At 28.1% G+C, this 17,077-nt stretch overlaps 1 protein-coding gene across 5 annotated transcripts in view; it reads left to right on the top strand.

Moving 5' to 3' along the window:
* Positions 1–17,077, top strand: part of LOC126737935 (uncharacterized) — a 220,242-nt gene that overhangs the window by 74,632 nt on the left and 128,533 nt on the right. For 3 of the 5 annotated variants that reach the window (XM_050443044.1, XM_050443040.1, XM_050443043.1), the window contains exon 2: positions 3,063–3,104. The exons of the other annotated variants lie outside the window; for them this stretch is intronic. The gene's annotated coding sequence lies outside the window, so the exon portion shown is untranslated. The remainder of the gene's footprint in view (positions 1–3,062; positions 3,105–17,077) is intronic. 5 annotated transcript variants of the gene reach the window in all.

Genomic DNA, 17,077 nt, shown 5'->3' with positions numbered 1-17,077 from the left:
TCGATTAAAAAAAAAATAAAGGGAAATTCCTTGATACTTTTTTGTATTATGATAACTTATTAAGTGAATAAGTATCATAGCTTTAATAAAGGGATACTCAAAGAGTCAATTAAGAAGCTAAAATGCTCCTAAATTATGTTCTTGATAGGCATTTATAACACTTACTTAAATAACGTACTTTAGCTAAAATCAAAAAGAAATAAATAGGAATCTTAATTGTTCATATGAGTTATCGCTTAAATGCATAACTTAAATGGGTATAGTTTGATTTTTTTAATGTTATAATAATTAGAAAAATTAAGAAATTTTTGTTTTTATATTGCCATTTCAGAGATGTCGTATAGTTTTAACTACACTGACATTAATTTGTAATTATTATTGATTTTATTAAAACAACAAGTAAAAATGTATAAGTTATAAGTTATATTCTGTAATCGTTTAAAATTCAACAAAAATATATTTAATTAGCCAGTAATTAATTTATTTAATCCAAAATTATTATATATTTGCACCTAAAAGTGAATATAGCGTCACATAATTATAAATTTAATATACTATGTTTACCATTATTCAATTTTATTTATGTTTTTTATTGATAATTTTATTTAAAAGCTTCTGTTACATAGCTAAAAGATAATAATTATAATAATTACTCAGTTTTAGTTTTTGTTTTAACATTTTCAATTATTGTAATAAATACATAATTAAATGAGTTTCAGACTCATTTAAGTTGTTAAAAATTCCATTTATGTTTATATTGCGTTAACTATAGTAATGATGTAATTTTGATGGCAGTAAATTAATATCCAGATTTTAAGCTATACAAATATAATTTTTTCTAATAAGCTTTTTAAGATTAAGATTTGTATTAAATTTTTAAATATAAACATAAATGATATCTTACTTTCTTAAAAATAATATAGTAATTAACAATAATAAAAAATAATGATTTATAGTATGAAAACGTAACGGTAATGACTCTTTTATACGAATATAAAAATATTTTTATTTTTTTAATATATCATTAACTTTGTAGGTAAAAGACTAAGTTAGTAAAATTAATTTATATGTTATTCACTAAAAATCAATAAAAAAAATGTAGATAATAATTAGTAATGATATAAAGGAATGTTCATCTAAATTATGATATATAACTAAAAATAAAAAAATACAGTTTATCAGTTGGTTTAATATATTATTCGATGTGTATTTAAGTTATGCATAGTAAAATTTTTATATATTTTTTTAATTAAATATATTAATAACAGGTTTTAATTAATTTTTTTTGTTTAAAGATAATGCTTATGCTGATTATGCAAACATTAAAAAATCAGAATTTATAGGTTGAATTTGTAGCTCAAGCCTATGTTTAAAGATACGACATTGCCTATTTGAACTCTAATAAATATAAATTGAAAAAATATTTTTATTTTCCCTAATTTCTTTTAAGTCTAAAAGTAATATATCTTATAATCATGTTGAAATACACGTTTATCTTAATAAAAAAATGAACTTTTTTATATTTTCAATAAAAACAAAGAAAAGTTACTACTAATTATCTAAAGAACCATCTGCGTAGTATCTTTTTTATAAAATTTCAATTTGGGAAAAACGTTTAATATTGTTTTAAAACGGACAAAAAATGTTTTTAAACCTGCTAAGAAAATATGACCTATGAAACTTCAAAAGTTAACTTCCTTCCGTACATAAAAACAGCATTATATATCACACGTTTACGAGTTCCACCTTCTTTAACATCATGCTCAGCCTTATACTTTTGTATCACAGCCGGTTTAAAATTGGCAAACTTAAATTCTGCCGTCGTCCCTTTATTCTCCAACAAGTGCCATATATACCAAGTGCAATAAGTATCTGTCCGCAACACAACTGTGCTTTTTGTCACTTTTCTTAATATTAAGTCCCGTATAACGCCATGAAAATTACGAGCCTCGTACAGTAAAGTAATACGGCCTTTAAGTGACGGCAGCGAGTTTTCTTGCTCCGGATAGAGTTTCTTACTTCGTATATGAGAAGTTCGCAGTTGTTTGTTTTTAATACGTACAGTGCTCTAATGAAGCAATTTTATGGTTCGCTTCTATAGTATTAAATTACAGTTTTGTAAGCCAAACTGATAATATATTAAATCATATTTAGCTGAAGTTTTATGAAATTTTTGAATAATAATATTATTAAAACTATAGAATTACATAAGTTTAAAACATTATTCACTTTAATAATAAAAAAAAAATATAATTCATTGGTTTTTAAGTATTTGTCTTTAAGCATTATAGTGAATTATATGGTTACAAAAATAAAATAAAAAATACAAAGCCCTAATAGACCATAAATAAAGGAGATATTTTTTTAATACCAATAAAAGCATATATATAGGTGTAAATTATATGCATTTAAATTATCCATTTAAATCTTATATTATTTAAAGTAATTTAAATTAAATAATTTATTATCAAAGGTCCCACTTATCAAACCTTAAAATTAAACACATTGTTTATTAATTGCCTACCATTTTAAAATTTGCCATATATGCACCTCAGATAATTTTCACTATTAAGCTGAAGCATGAAACTCACTTCAACATTTTAATCGAATCTGCTATCGAATCGCAAGGGGGTAATTTCAGTTTAAGGGAATTTCCCATCAGTTTTATTTTACAGTCCCGAAGCGGGTTCGCCCGAAAACGGAAATAGTAGTTTTTAAAAGGTATATACGGGTCAACAGCCCGTTGACGACCAGAGGGAAAACATTTGAAAAATTTTAAGGAAACTACCTTAAAGCGCATATATCAAAAAATATTTTGCTGCTCTAAAACTATATTTTTATTTCGTTTTTCGCTCTTTTAAGTCAGTGACGTCAAAATAACTTTAGCTTACGGACATATTTTTAGTTTATTAAGGCAAAACTTTACCAATCATTTTATAAATATTCACTTAAGATTAAAAATTTTTAAGAGTTGATAGAACTTGTGTGTTATATTCCTTAACCAATAATCAGGTTATTTAAAAATAGTCAACTTTGAAAGTTATCAATTTTTTCTTTTTCAGAATTTGGATACTGATTTCTATACACTCATAATTATTAACCTGGTAAGTTATTATTAATAATAATAATGTGATGTCTAGATACATTGATTCAAATAAATTGCAAATAATGTTAACAGTCTTCCTAAATGTGATTTTTTTAAAAAGAAACGCTTTTTAAGGAGCCTAACTTCAATATTTTATTATACACTACACATATTTACAAACGTGTATTGTATGGAAGTCTCTTTTTCATTATTGCATAAATTTTCAAAGGGAAAATCTCATCGCTAATCTTTACAATAATGGTTTCAATCAGATGCTTTACATTAATAGGTCTACAGAAGAAGACTACAAAGATTTTAATTAAATTTATATGAAGCGTATGGAGTTTGGAATTTGTAAATAAGTCGCAACTAAGTACGCAATTAAAGTGTCATCTGCATACTTTTGTATTTTGCAGTGTTTCTAAAATTTGACACTACATAGGATAAAAATAATTGGTCTGAAACTTGACGATTAAGGGACACGTAAATTATCTCCAAGATAGCATGATTTATTTCCATTTAAACTTACCCTTTGCTGTTGATTCATAAGGTAATTTTGAACTAATCTTATTGAATTCAGATTAAAACCAAAATATTGCAAGACTAGTAATAATACATCATGGTCTATGGTATCAATAGCATTGGAATAATCGAGCAGAACCAGAACAGTACAAGCTGTCAGTTTGCAGCTAAATGAAAATACAGAATTTCCTATAATAAAGAGAGATCAAAATATTTAAAAAAAAATGTTTTTCATTAGAACCAACAGACAATCCTAGTTTAATTGGGATTAAATTTATTTTTAAATTTATTTATTACCTCTAAATTTCTGCAAAAATATGCGTATTATTCAAGTTACGCCTCCTCATCGGAGGTTGGATATCAATAGAGCAATTTTTATTTTTTGACAGCTGCTCTAAATAGTTTGTCTGATATTAGTTTTCTCTGGCTTCTTTTTTCTTTAATTTTTCCCTGCATTATGTTTTGAATGAATGCATATTTACGTCTCCGTATAACATTTCCTAAGTATTCAAGTTTTCTTCTTTTTAGCGTATTAACTACTTCCTCCTCCTTTTAAATTCTTAGACGCAGTGCCAAGTTTGTGACTTTATCTTTTTTCATAAGCATCAAATTTATCCATTTTGATCTTTTTAAGACCTCAAGCCTTAGCTCCATAGAGCAGAATAGAAATGACGTAGTAATTGAGCAGTTAAATTGATATTCTTGCTACATAGACATTTTTGTTATTTCGACGAATGATGATAATCTTGATGTCGCTATTCAGAATCTTATTTTAATTAACTGATTTAACGTGTCCATTATCCAGCAACCCAGATATTTATATTTCTTTACTCTCTCTAGAGGTATATGGTCGATGATAAGGTTACGTTGGATATTCTTTCGTTTGGTTATAACCATAAGCTTAGTTTTTCTTTAATTCATTTTTAAACCGTAGAAGTCTAAGTCTAGCGTAGCTGGCCGTAAGATGCTCATATCCTCTATTAAAATAATATGACCAATTAGTTTTGAAGGAAGTTTGAGTAAATATCGTCAGTTCATCAGTAACTTGTTTCATATAGGGTACATAAAAATCAAGATTTATTAAACTATTAGTTAAAGGCAGATTTTTAAAATCTTAATTTTAAACATAAGTAATTTAAAATATATTCATTAAGCCAAATTCAATATATTTGATATTCAGTAGCTTAATTTTTTTTTTAAATTTTTCGTTTATTTAAAATATACTGAAGGACTGATAGCAATAAATCAAATAATAGGTAATCCCATACACAAATCTAATAAACAATTATACTGAATTAATCACGTAATATATCACATATCTTACCATTAACTTACTCCAAAGGTGTTGCCCTTGCCATCACGTGTTTCCAACTCCAGTAGGGGAGACTTGTTAGGCAGTAATTTATACATTACGGTTCAATTTTGCTAATTAGATCATTAATAATGATTAGTTTAGTAATTAATGTGCCCGGGTCGCCTCGACCGCAAACTTTTGAAATATTGGCTAGAGGTAGCATATTTTACACCTGATGCGTTGTTTCCGCTAGTTGTGGGTCATTTTCATTCGTAAATAATTTGGCAACCAACTATGTAGGCACCTTGGTGCCGAACGGTTGGTTAAGTCGGTTTTGATTAATCTTCAACCACGATTTTGTTAAGTTTACGTAATAAGCGCAGATTACATTTTTGCTTAAAATAAGCATGAAGCAGTTTAGTTACTCGCTTATTTATATTTATTAAATATACTTAAAAAAACGGCAATTTTGTTAGTAATTTTTAAACAATTAAATTTTGTTTGAAATGCATAACTTAAATTGATATGAATAATAACGTTAAATCTTAGAGAAATGTGATACTTTGCCTATCTTTCAAAACAGTAATATAAAATATCATTGTGTAGATCTTTATATCAAATTTCATTAATTTTAATAGGCATTACGTAAGTAATGTGCATGCAAACTCACTAAAAATTATGCATTAAGGATTTATTTTTGATCCTAAAAGAGTTAGGTAACAGCGCTATTTTAAAAGTTTCTGTTAGATATAAAGATTAGTGAAGTCTAACATATTCCGTACTTTGTATAAAAGTACTTTTTTGATCTTATATTTTACAAGTTATGCTATTGCAATATTAAGTAAAGATAAAGTAAAACTGAGAATCCAACAGTAATAGTGAAAAACCAGGAGTAATTTTAATACAAATATTCGTCTGCTACACAAATCGACTATTATTGGTTTTCACAATTCTGTGACAAAAATTACTTAGTTCTGACTAACAGACTTCAACTAAAAATAAAAAATAGTACCATTTTAAGGACAGTCTTGTGCCCAATATGTTTTTTTTTGTACATCATTAGTTGCATAAACCTCACAAACACGCTACCAAGCGGTAATTAATGTTATTTGCACATGTTACCACTTTCTTGACTCAATTCTTTCACCTATATTATATTTAAAATCGCAAAATATTGCAAATAATTTAAGTTGTAGCATACCATGCCTTATAAGCATCTCCCTTTGAACTAGACTAGAGTTCCGGCTTCAACAAAATTTTCTGACTTGCGACGCAATTCGCGTTCTATTAAGCTCGACCAAATGCCTATAGCTGTAAGGGTAATGTAATGTACGGTTCAAGTTTAAAAGGGTAAAGCATTAAACTTTGCCATATTTACAAATGCTTATTACTACGATAATAAATTCAGTTTCACTTTACCTAAGAATGATCATGCAACACGAAAGTCTGATTTCTACCACCTTTACTATTTGCGTTTGCAGTATAGTCTACCAGGAACTATTTTTTTTAAAATAAGGTTTCTATATCAACTTTCTAAAAAATATATTAAAAAACAGTCATAAAATGAGAAGATACAGTAGGGATAATATTTTTTAATTAAGGAATTTCTAGAGGATTTACATTTCTCTGACCGCTGGTTGCCGTGTTCTTATAGTTTAGTCATAATAAATTAAATTTCCTAGTGTGCAAAGAAATGAATTAAATATATATTCTAATGTTCTCATTTTGGAAAAAAGATAACGCATTATTTATTAATTTATAGGTACCAAAGCAATAAAAACATTTGGATGGAATTTGAGAAAGTGGAAGTGTTAGACAAAAACAATTAGACATAGTTAACAGTAATTACCGTAAGTGAAATTGTTCAAACAAAAAAACATCCTTTTAAATTACTTTGTACATTTACTGCAACGGTACTACAATAAGACTGTTGATTCAGATTTTTTTTTTGGATGATTTCACCCAATATCTTATGTATTGTGCAAACTTTTTATAACAACCTTATTTAATGCAGTTAAGTAAGACTCATTTAGTTTGTTTTAGTAAAACCTTTTAATGTTTTTTGTTTTTAATAATTAAACTGTTAAAAAACTTGAAATGTAATACATATGCCAGCAAATACTTTTTATTTTTCACGATCCCAATAAAAAAAATGACAACGAATTCCTTAAACTAACTGCACCCAAGATTTCAAAAATAATCAATAATGACGGTACAATTTTCCTTATACAGATTGCATCTTGTAAAAAGTAGGGCAATAATTTTTAATGTGCCATTTAATCTTGTCTTGGGTAACTAAAAAATGCACAAGAATTAATACGCCTACCCACAAAGGATAACTGGCATAATACAAATTACAATTACAAATAAGCACGATAGGCTCGATCTAATATTAATTCTAATGTACACAAGGAGAAGTGAAGAATAGTACTGTGAAATTATGGGTACTGCTTAATGTAGAGCAGACACTCCTATCTGCCTGACCTAGAACTAATTATTGCACCAAAAACACATACGTTAGTATAATAGTAACTAGAGCAGAATGTTTCAAAGATATCATCGATCAAGTTAGGCTTCATTGTTTATTTTTCTTTAAATTTATTGTGTTATTTACACCTACATATAAAACAGTAGTAAACATTTCACTAGAAGTTAAAATCAATTAGTGCTAAACTACCTTGTGATTAATTAACTGTGAAATGCATTGCCTTTCTTGCAAACCTAGTTATATGATTTGTTAAGTTTGGTGTTTATGTATGGCATTTAATTATAATTTTAAATATAATCGATTAAAGCCAATGAAATGGCTTATTATTTGGTTATGCTTCAATGGGCATATTTGTAGATTGTTTTCATTAATTTAAATATTTTATATTAGTTTGTAGAATTTAGGTCTCAGTAATGTAGATCTAAATTGTTGTTTTTTATTCCTTTTTATTTTCAACAAGAAGCACTTTTTAGAAAAAAAAATGAACATTTTATATTAAATGTATTTAACGCATTTCATGCATCTGTTATTTATTAAAATAAATATTGCTTTTGCACAGAAGTTTTTGGCTTAATCAAGCTGACTACTTACAAACCGGAATTAATATTCTGCGGCATTATAAATGCATAAGCAAGTTTATTGGCTTTGATGAAACTGATTAAAGTTTGGATCATGTAGGGTAAATCATTGTAGAGTAATTTCCACTGTAAATATCGAATTCTTGCTTTTGCTTTAAAGACGTAAATCTTAAAATATTCATGTAAATTAAAAATAAATTAAAATAATAAAATATCTTAATTATCTCTTAATTAAAATACCCACTAAAATACTAACTTAAATCTCTTAAAGTCTTTTCAATTATTTTGCAAGTAAAGGAAAAGCCCTATCCTCTTCTTCTCCATACTATATTAACAAAACTAACATTTCGTACATTTCTGTATTTTCTGGATACAGTCATTATTGCATCAAATTATTTAAAAAAAGTGACAAAATATCATCAGCATTAAGAATGATATATCATTTGCAAAATATTTAAATATTATATATATTATTTTATATTCTTTCTGTCGGGATCAGGAAACATTTAGAAATAGTTATTTTCTAGCCTCTATTTAAACCTATTTTTTATACGTTTCTAAAAATCTTTTTTGTTACGTTAAGGTCTAATTATTTAGTTTTTAAATAAAGTAGCTTTTTTATTTTAATTAAATATAAAATATTTCTTTGCAAAAATGTTATGTCCTCAGCAAATTGAAAAATCTTAGAATATTATTATTGTTAACATAACCTATGAAGATTAAATTTATATAATTAATATATATAATAACAATATAACAATTAGTTTACTTATTTTTGATATTACAACAAGAACTTCCATCCTTTTCTATTTCCCTTCTTTTTTCCTAATGCCGTCATCTCCCTTTTTGCAATTGGCAATCATTCTGGCTATCTATATTTTGGATAATGCTGCTTAAAATCAGGATCTAGTACTTTTAATGCTACTCTCATAAGTTCCTAAGCCACAAAATCCATTTTCGTCCCATTGCTCTTCGTCCTTTCAATTTTTCCCTGTACTGCTAGTTAAAGCGGTATTTCTTGCCTCTCCAGTTTTGAAGGATAAATTATTCCAGTTTTCATGTCATTGTGTTTAGGACCTTAGTCGTTGTATAATAAGCCGAAATTTAAAGGCAAGCTTCTTGTAATGCCGACCAAAAAGTGTACATAAAGCAAGATGCAAAATATGTAGCATTTGGCTAGGCATAGTCTTAAACTTAGATTCAATTATCTACACATAAGAAGCTTTTATTTTGATAAATAAACTTCAAGCTTTTTCAATTTATGTCCAATGTCCTATTCAGTGCTAAAGCAACATCCGAGGTATACATAGTGATCAATTATTTCTATTATTTTTTGCCCAACAAATGTCAGTTTCAGTTACAACATACGTTTACAAAAAACATATATTTCAAACTTAATACATACATTTTCAACTTAATACATATATTTCCAATATTTTACTTGCTAAGTAATATAAATTTGGCCTTTTCTAAATATTATCAAATGTATGGTTTTTTACTTAAACAGAATAAACTTGTTTTTTTTTCTGTATAAACTGACAATAATTTTTAGGGTGATCCAGTTCAATGCTTCGAAGATTTTGTATCATTTTATAGCACTGTATTCTTTTAAAAGCCCTTTAAAAATCTATAAGACACATGTATACTGATCTAAGCATCTCTGATCTACTTGTATGCTAAAAATAGCATCTCTGGTTCCAAGACTATTTCTGAAACAAAATCCTAGTGTCGGACAGTTTTTTTAAACTTTATAGTAGATTTTGAACTTTCAGGAAAAATTTTAGTATATAATTCATGTTTATTATCATTCAAGTTTATAGTATGGTACTCTAAACTTTAATCAGTCCTGATGTGGTATTTTTCCTGACATGTATATCGTTTTAAATTAATAAGAACCTTGGTGATACTATCCTCTGCTAGTTAAAGAATATCAACACATATAGGCAGGCCCTGCAGCTTTACCATTTTTTGCTGACGGGTGGCCTGTCTATTTTTCTCTTTTAAGATATTTGTACCAGTACTTCATTCTTCCAAGCCAGTTGTTGTATGCTATTGACTGTGTCTTTAATTAGCTTGTAATTAGGACGTGTCCTGTTCATTTCCAATGTTGTTTTTAATGTTTTCTTTAGGTTGAATAAGTCATGCTTCCTCTGTATTATTTGTGTTAGTTTCCATTAGCTCTTATTTAAGTTGTTCTGAGACCATTGCTCTTATAGCTGGATCTTAAAGTTCTATAAGATCGTACCTGGGTATAATTCTTCTCTTTAACGGTATTAATTTAACGTTTATTTGAGCAACCATAAGACTGTGATCGTGATCTCAGTTCCTGGATCTAATTTTGCTGATTTAAAACTATTTTAGACTATTGAATAAGATGAAATCAATTTTATAGCTCTAACAATTTCTTAGTTTTCTGTTTTTTGGGAAATTCAAGGGCAATTAACAATATAATCACCTCATTTATTATCAATTCTCAGCTTCAAGTCTTCAAACATTGCTACTACTATTACCGGACAGATCTTGACAACAAATTCTCCTATAGTAATATTTAATTCGCGTTTTTTTAAAAATTTTAATTCATTCTGTAACTCATGATAGAAATCTTTGATATCATCATTCTTATCAGGTGTTGAAACGTATACTTAGAAAATAATAATTCTTGTTGGATCGCCCTGCCACTGAAATAAAGCGATTCGATCCGAAATTGTTAAAAAGTCAATAATCGAGTTATTCAATTTATTGGAAATAATAAAAGCGACTCCATGCCTAGAATGGAGGTTATTATTACGGCTCTAATATGGGTGACGGTTGTTACTTGTCCCAGTTCTGGCTATTTCGCTAACTTTCAAGGCGTGAATTTGCAATATTGTCATTTTTCAAGTATCGTTTGCTGGTTTTCCTGGTTGAAATAATTTTCTCACATTCCACTAGACTTTTTTATCCATAGTGATTTTACATAAGAAAAATAATAGGGTAGCTTTCTCTTGCTTTTCGTATAGTAGAACATTGATCATACCATTGCTCCAACTTTACCCACAATTATGCGACTTCTAAACCTTTCCAGTATCTTTTGGTATTAACGTTGCTGCTGCCTCGCGTTGGAAATAACCAGCTGCTATTATTCAGTGCCAGTTTTAGTCCGCCCTAGATATTTAGTTTCTTCCGGTACCACCCAGATCTAGGGCGCATTCCCCTATTCGCCACTCAAGAAGGCGGCATTTATTTTTGAGTATTTTTTCTTAGTGAAGAAACCAGCTTTCTCTTATGCTTACTGATCATAGTTCTATCAACTATTAAAAATTAACATTTGTTACATCATAAAATGGTGCCATCATCTGCATATTAAAATCTCTTCATTAAAGCCTATTAATATAAATTAATACTGCAATTAAAATAGAACAATTCTGTGTAAAACTTAATACATTAATATAAAAAAGTAATTAAAAAGTAAAATAAGAATTGAGATAAGCTTAATTTATGTATACGTATGTATTTCTTAAATTTTTATTTATTATTTGTAAAAGTTTTTCATGTTCTATTCTTGCAGCTTATTATACGTAATATACAAAATTCTTACTTAAATAATTTATATTTCATGAAAACTTGTCCAAACCATTATTTTGTTTTTAGTCAATCTTAGATCAAATCTTCGTATAAGCTACAAGATTGGTCTGCCATATTAATATACTCAAAATGATTTCACAATTTTATGCAACTTTAACGTTTAAGTTTGGACTACCCTTAAACATCATTCTCTTAAGTTATGTAGAGTAAGAGTTAATTTTTTCTTTATCCCAATTAAAATAAGATTGGTGAGTTTTTTTAACGATATTATTGATTTTTCTTAGAGCTATAATTATTATACAATCCAAAATTGAGCACGAGAGGATATGTGTTAAACTACTTCAGCCAGTGTCATTACAGCATTTTTTCAAAAGTTCAAATCTTAGCACTAAAGTACAATTTTACAAAGACGTTGCATCTTCCAATTATATAAATGAAAAGCCGTAAGACCATAAAATGTTCGAACTTTTTCTGCACAAAATGTGATGTATTTCCCGAAGTCGAAAAGTGGCCATTATAATACTTTACGAAGCATGTAATCGAATACGTTTCCGAATCATTCACCCGTGTCAACGTCCAGGTTTAAGGTCAAAATGACAAGAATATTTGAATTTATGATATTTTTATATAATATATAGGATCTTTTATATTTGAAATATCTATTTTTTTAATATATGTAAAACATATTTTCAAATTAATAAATAGTATAGGTTAAGAATAAACCTGGCCTCCTACAATATATAAAATCACATGCTTGATCAAGTATAATGACTATCATATTATGAACTTCATTTAGGAGAGAACTCTTTATTTATTAAGATAAATGTTATAATATTTAATAAAAGAAGATAATAAAGGACTCAGGCTTATTTTTTTAAAGGTTTTGTTATTTCATGATCCTTATATTTATTTTATATTTGCTGTTAAGTTTTTCTTTATAGGAAAAATTTTAAAACTAACAGAGCAGAAAAGAACACATAAAAGTAGTCAATAAAATACAAAAAAAAATTACTTAGATTAAGAAGCAGCAAATAGAGACAGAAATAGAAATACTGCAAGCCATATCCGATAGCTTCAACACACATAAATAAATAAAAGAGGTAACTGGAATCTTGAAAAAACGAGAAGTTTTTCAAAGATTTCAGCCTTTTTATGAAGATCATAGACACAAGTGAAAAAATTGAAGAAAAACAGGTGGCTCGGAGATCATAAATTCACTGTCAGAAGAAGCTACAGGCGCACCAATACTAAATGTTAAATAAGATAACAGTAAAACCGGGTAACAAGGAATAGCCTAGATCATCCACAACTTCAACAGAAAATATCCTCAAAAGACAGATGCAATAAAAATTTATAGTGTTGCTCAAAACAGCTAGTGTAAAGAAGTGACGAATCTTAAAATAAAGATCTTAAAATAATCTACAGAAGACTGTAAGGAACAAATATCTAAAAACTGATTTGGTTTTGTAAATGCGGTCGAAACCTGATAGTCACTTTTTGGAGTTTAAGTTCTAATCCAGAGATGCAGAGATGTAAACTGTGATGTATATGCATGCGTTATTATAAAATGATCAATGAGGCAGAAGAGGCTTAGAAAATAAATGTATCAGATTCATTTCAAATCTCTACTGGAATCAGACAGCATGCTAAGACTTAATAGAAATCCAATGAACCAGGTAAAAATACAACGTGAGGTTGGATATATATATATATATATATATATCTATGAAACTAACTGAAAATGAACGTGTTCAATATTATTGCTATATTGAAAATATCATAAATAACCAATTGGACCGTGAATAATAAAATATGGGGCAAAAAAAGCAAGAACTGTATTTCAAAAAATGAATGCCATCTTACAAAACATAGAAATGCTAAGAAAAATAAAAGAAGATCCAGAAATCATTTATACTAATAAATCGAAAAATTAAGATATTGAATAAAAGAGCATTCGAAAGAAAAAAAAACATCATGTTGGCGAAACCTATTGACTTCGTATGAAAAAAGCTCTGAAAAAGTTGAGCTGTTTCAAACTATTACGAATAAAGTTTTAACGGTCAACTACTATTCGAAACTAATTAGTACCTGAAGAAGAAGAAATAGAAAAAGTTTTTCTACAAATAATCAAAATATACGTCCTTTTTTAAATGCCCCGTCTTTTTTACTTCTATGCATTTTTTGACCCTTAATGTAAAAAGCACTTTCTAAATATTAATTTAAACATATAGTGTACCCCCGTTAGCTCTTTGCGTACCATGACAATAATAAACTCTCTTAAACCAATAAACTCAGTTGCAAATACATTACATTATATACTGCATAATAAATACACATTTGAATAACCTTTAAATGAAGTAAAAAAATCAACCCGCCTGACCTTGATTACATGCAATAGACTCGACAATTTTCACTTATGAATACTTAAGTTAAAATTAGAAAAAAAAGTTTAAACGGAATTCATAATTTATAACAACCTGGTTTACCTTTCAAGTTCATATCGATTCTATGTCAATGTTACTGAGCAGGTTTTTTTTATTATTTATTTAAATATATATTAATATGGCTGCATTGATATTGACAATTATGATTATATCCAAACATTAAATAAATTAAAGGCGTCAATTTAATTCGGGATAATTTGCTAATGGCCTCTATCGGCAACAATAATAATTATTCAGTCTGTCAACATCATCTGGATTTAGAGTATTGACACAAGTGAAACATTTGGGATTATCGTAATAGAGTGCTCGGATTGGAATTTGGTGTTTAGCATTTTGTTGTTTATTTGTTTATCTTCGTGAATGCCTAACTAATTATGGTACGTGATGTGTATATTGAACAAACCTAATATGAGACTTACGGTTCCAATGAATTCGGATAGTTTCACTTGACCGTTCGGTTGGAAATAGTCATTGTTTATATAGGCAATTAGATGAAACGTAGACTCAAGAAATTAAGAAGTAATTTAATAATGTTAATGAATTATGATCGTACAATATTAGATTCAATTACCAAATTCATACATAAGAAAACAAAAAAATTGCTTATCCACGTTGAAATATGGTACTAGTTAATAAGTCGACGCTACTATAAAATCATATTTGAGATAAATGTGATATAATTTTTTTTTTATAGATTTAAAGTCATTGTCATAGCTTATGGCTTTTGAAAAATAGTTTCCAATGTTATCCCTAAAAAGCTACATTTCAAAAAAATCTTCTCTGTTAATAATGAAAACCCATTTTTGGATTTTTTTAATATTCTTTAATTAAATATTTAAATTAGCGGCTACCGATATACTAGTATGTTTCTTTAAAATTTTAAACATATCAAGGCCTGTAGGTATTTCGTATTTGTTTATTTGCTATGATGTTTTATCGAAAAAAAAAACGCTGTTTTTAAATATTTGCATTTTATTATCACATAATTTACTGTGAAAAAACTTTTACTATTATTATTGTTTTAACTACAGTTGACTATTGGTTCGAATTGAATGAAAAGCAGCACTTTTTATATTTAACAATGGTGTGCCATTTTGGGTGCTTTTGCGGAGTATCTCCGTTATTTTTAACGTTAACGGAATGCAGCTTTCGTAACAGCTACTTTTTCTCAAAAACAAAATATTCATAGTTCTTTTAGTTTTTAACATACTGGATTTGGCTGACCAATAGGCATTGTTGAAAATGTTACATTTTGGGACTCCCCTCATATCTCCGTTATCCTTCAACTTACCGAAAAGGTAAAATAATATTCTTATAGATTTTTCTTCGCACAATGCAGTGGTGTAGATATTTGTTGTAATATTTACTGGTTTTGAGTTATAAAGCAAAGTTAAGCTTTTTAAGTGAAATATCCTGTACATCCATGATCTTTTTTTTTTCGCAAACACATAAATTAATGACAATTTTTTAGAATGAAATGCATAATTTGATGGTAGGCCATGGCTAATATCTATGACAAAAAACGGTAGTAGATTTAATTACTGTAAACGTTGTTTTAAATTGGGTAGTCAGAATTTTAATTTTATAACTTAGTGACGGTTTACCCAATATTTTTTTAAGAAAATGTGTATGTATCGTCTTCTTTATTTTATTTAGTAGGTCAGTAGACTTGACAGTTTTCGCATCCCAGTGGAAACTCAGTCTTTTAACGTCTATACTTAAATATGGTACTGCTAATGAAATGATCATTTACAGAAGCAGTTTTACTTATAATTAAATTAATTTTTATTGCAAAGAATATCTGCTACATGAAGAGCTTAGCTTTAGTCGTGGCAGGTCTAATTTTAAAAACTTTTTGTTGTATCAGGGTGATCGGTTGAATGCTTTGGAGAAAAGTGAATAAGTAGATGAAATATATACAGACTTTTCCATGCCATTTGACAATGCCCTAACTTATTACTGGAAAAATTCAGACTTTTTGGCTTTTCAGATTATTTAGTGGCTTGTTTTGTAAGTTTTCTTTCTGGCATATTTTACCAGGTACATATTGGTGACTCTAGGTCATACGATATTAGCGTGACTTGTGGGGTTTCACAGAGTGATTATTGTTCTCCTCTGTTGTTCAGTACTTATATTAAAAATATTTTGTAATTTATTGTTGCTTGCTGACGATTTAGAATTTTGTAAGATGATTAATTGTAATGATGATTATTGACAGCTTAAAACAAGACATGGTTCTCTTGCAAGATGACCGGGATAAGCTGTGTGAATGGTGTTTTGGGAATGGTTTGGTTTTGAATGTGAGTAAATGCAGTTATATTAGTTTTGACAAAAGAAACGATCGGGTAACTTCCTGCCATAATATTGATCACGTTAATCTTAGGTACACTGTAGTAAAGGACCTTGGTATCTTTTTTGATGAACAACTAAATTTTAATACTTCTAAAGCATCTAAGGAGCTTGGATTTATCTTACTTAGCTGTAAAGACTTTTTCGCTGAAACTTGCAAAAAGGGTTATCATGTAATTGGGGTTGACTCCATGTATCAGCCTAACCAGAACTCTTTATTTACTTTAGACACGTATTTCGCAAGCGATGTTATCATCTTCGGGAGATTTTAAAAATGATTTAATAAATTATATATTCAATTTTTAAAAAATAAAATTTCTCGTTAGTAATAAGTAACTATTTATGATTAATTATTTTTACTCATAGCCTCCTATTAAATTATGCATTTAATTTCAGAAAATTGTCATTTATTTGCATATTTATAAAAAAAAGTGGTGAATAATCGACTAATAACTAAGATAAATCTGTGGACTGTATAAAAAGAGAAATTTTGATATTATTCACCATTGAGCGGCGAAACAAAGGGGCCTTAACGACATACCCGTGAGGATCTAGTTCCTGGATCTTCGCTCACTTTATAGTTTGAGGCGCCTCTGTTTACACTAATTTTGAGATTGTAGAATTAAGGTTTTTGCGGTACCCGAAAAGATGATGGTACTTTCAACGAACAAAACGAGAGTACTATAAAGTATTGATCATAACCGCCCACTAAAATGCAAAGTATTTTACTATGAAAACAAAAATGAATTAAAA

Source organism: Anthonomus grandis, chromosome 6 (assembly GCF_022605725.1).
Source record: "Anthonomus grandis grandis chromosome 6, icAntGran1.3, whole genome shotgun sequence".
In the NCBI taxonomy this organism is placed as follows: domain Eukaryota; kingdom Metazoa; phylum Arthropoda; class Insecta; order Coleoptera; family Curculionidae; genus Anthonomus; species Anthonomus grandis.
This window is presented reverse-complemented; position numbering and strand designations above follow the sequence as displayed.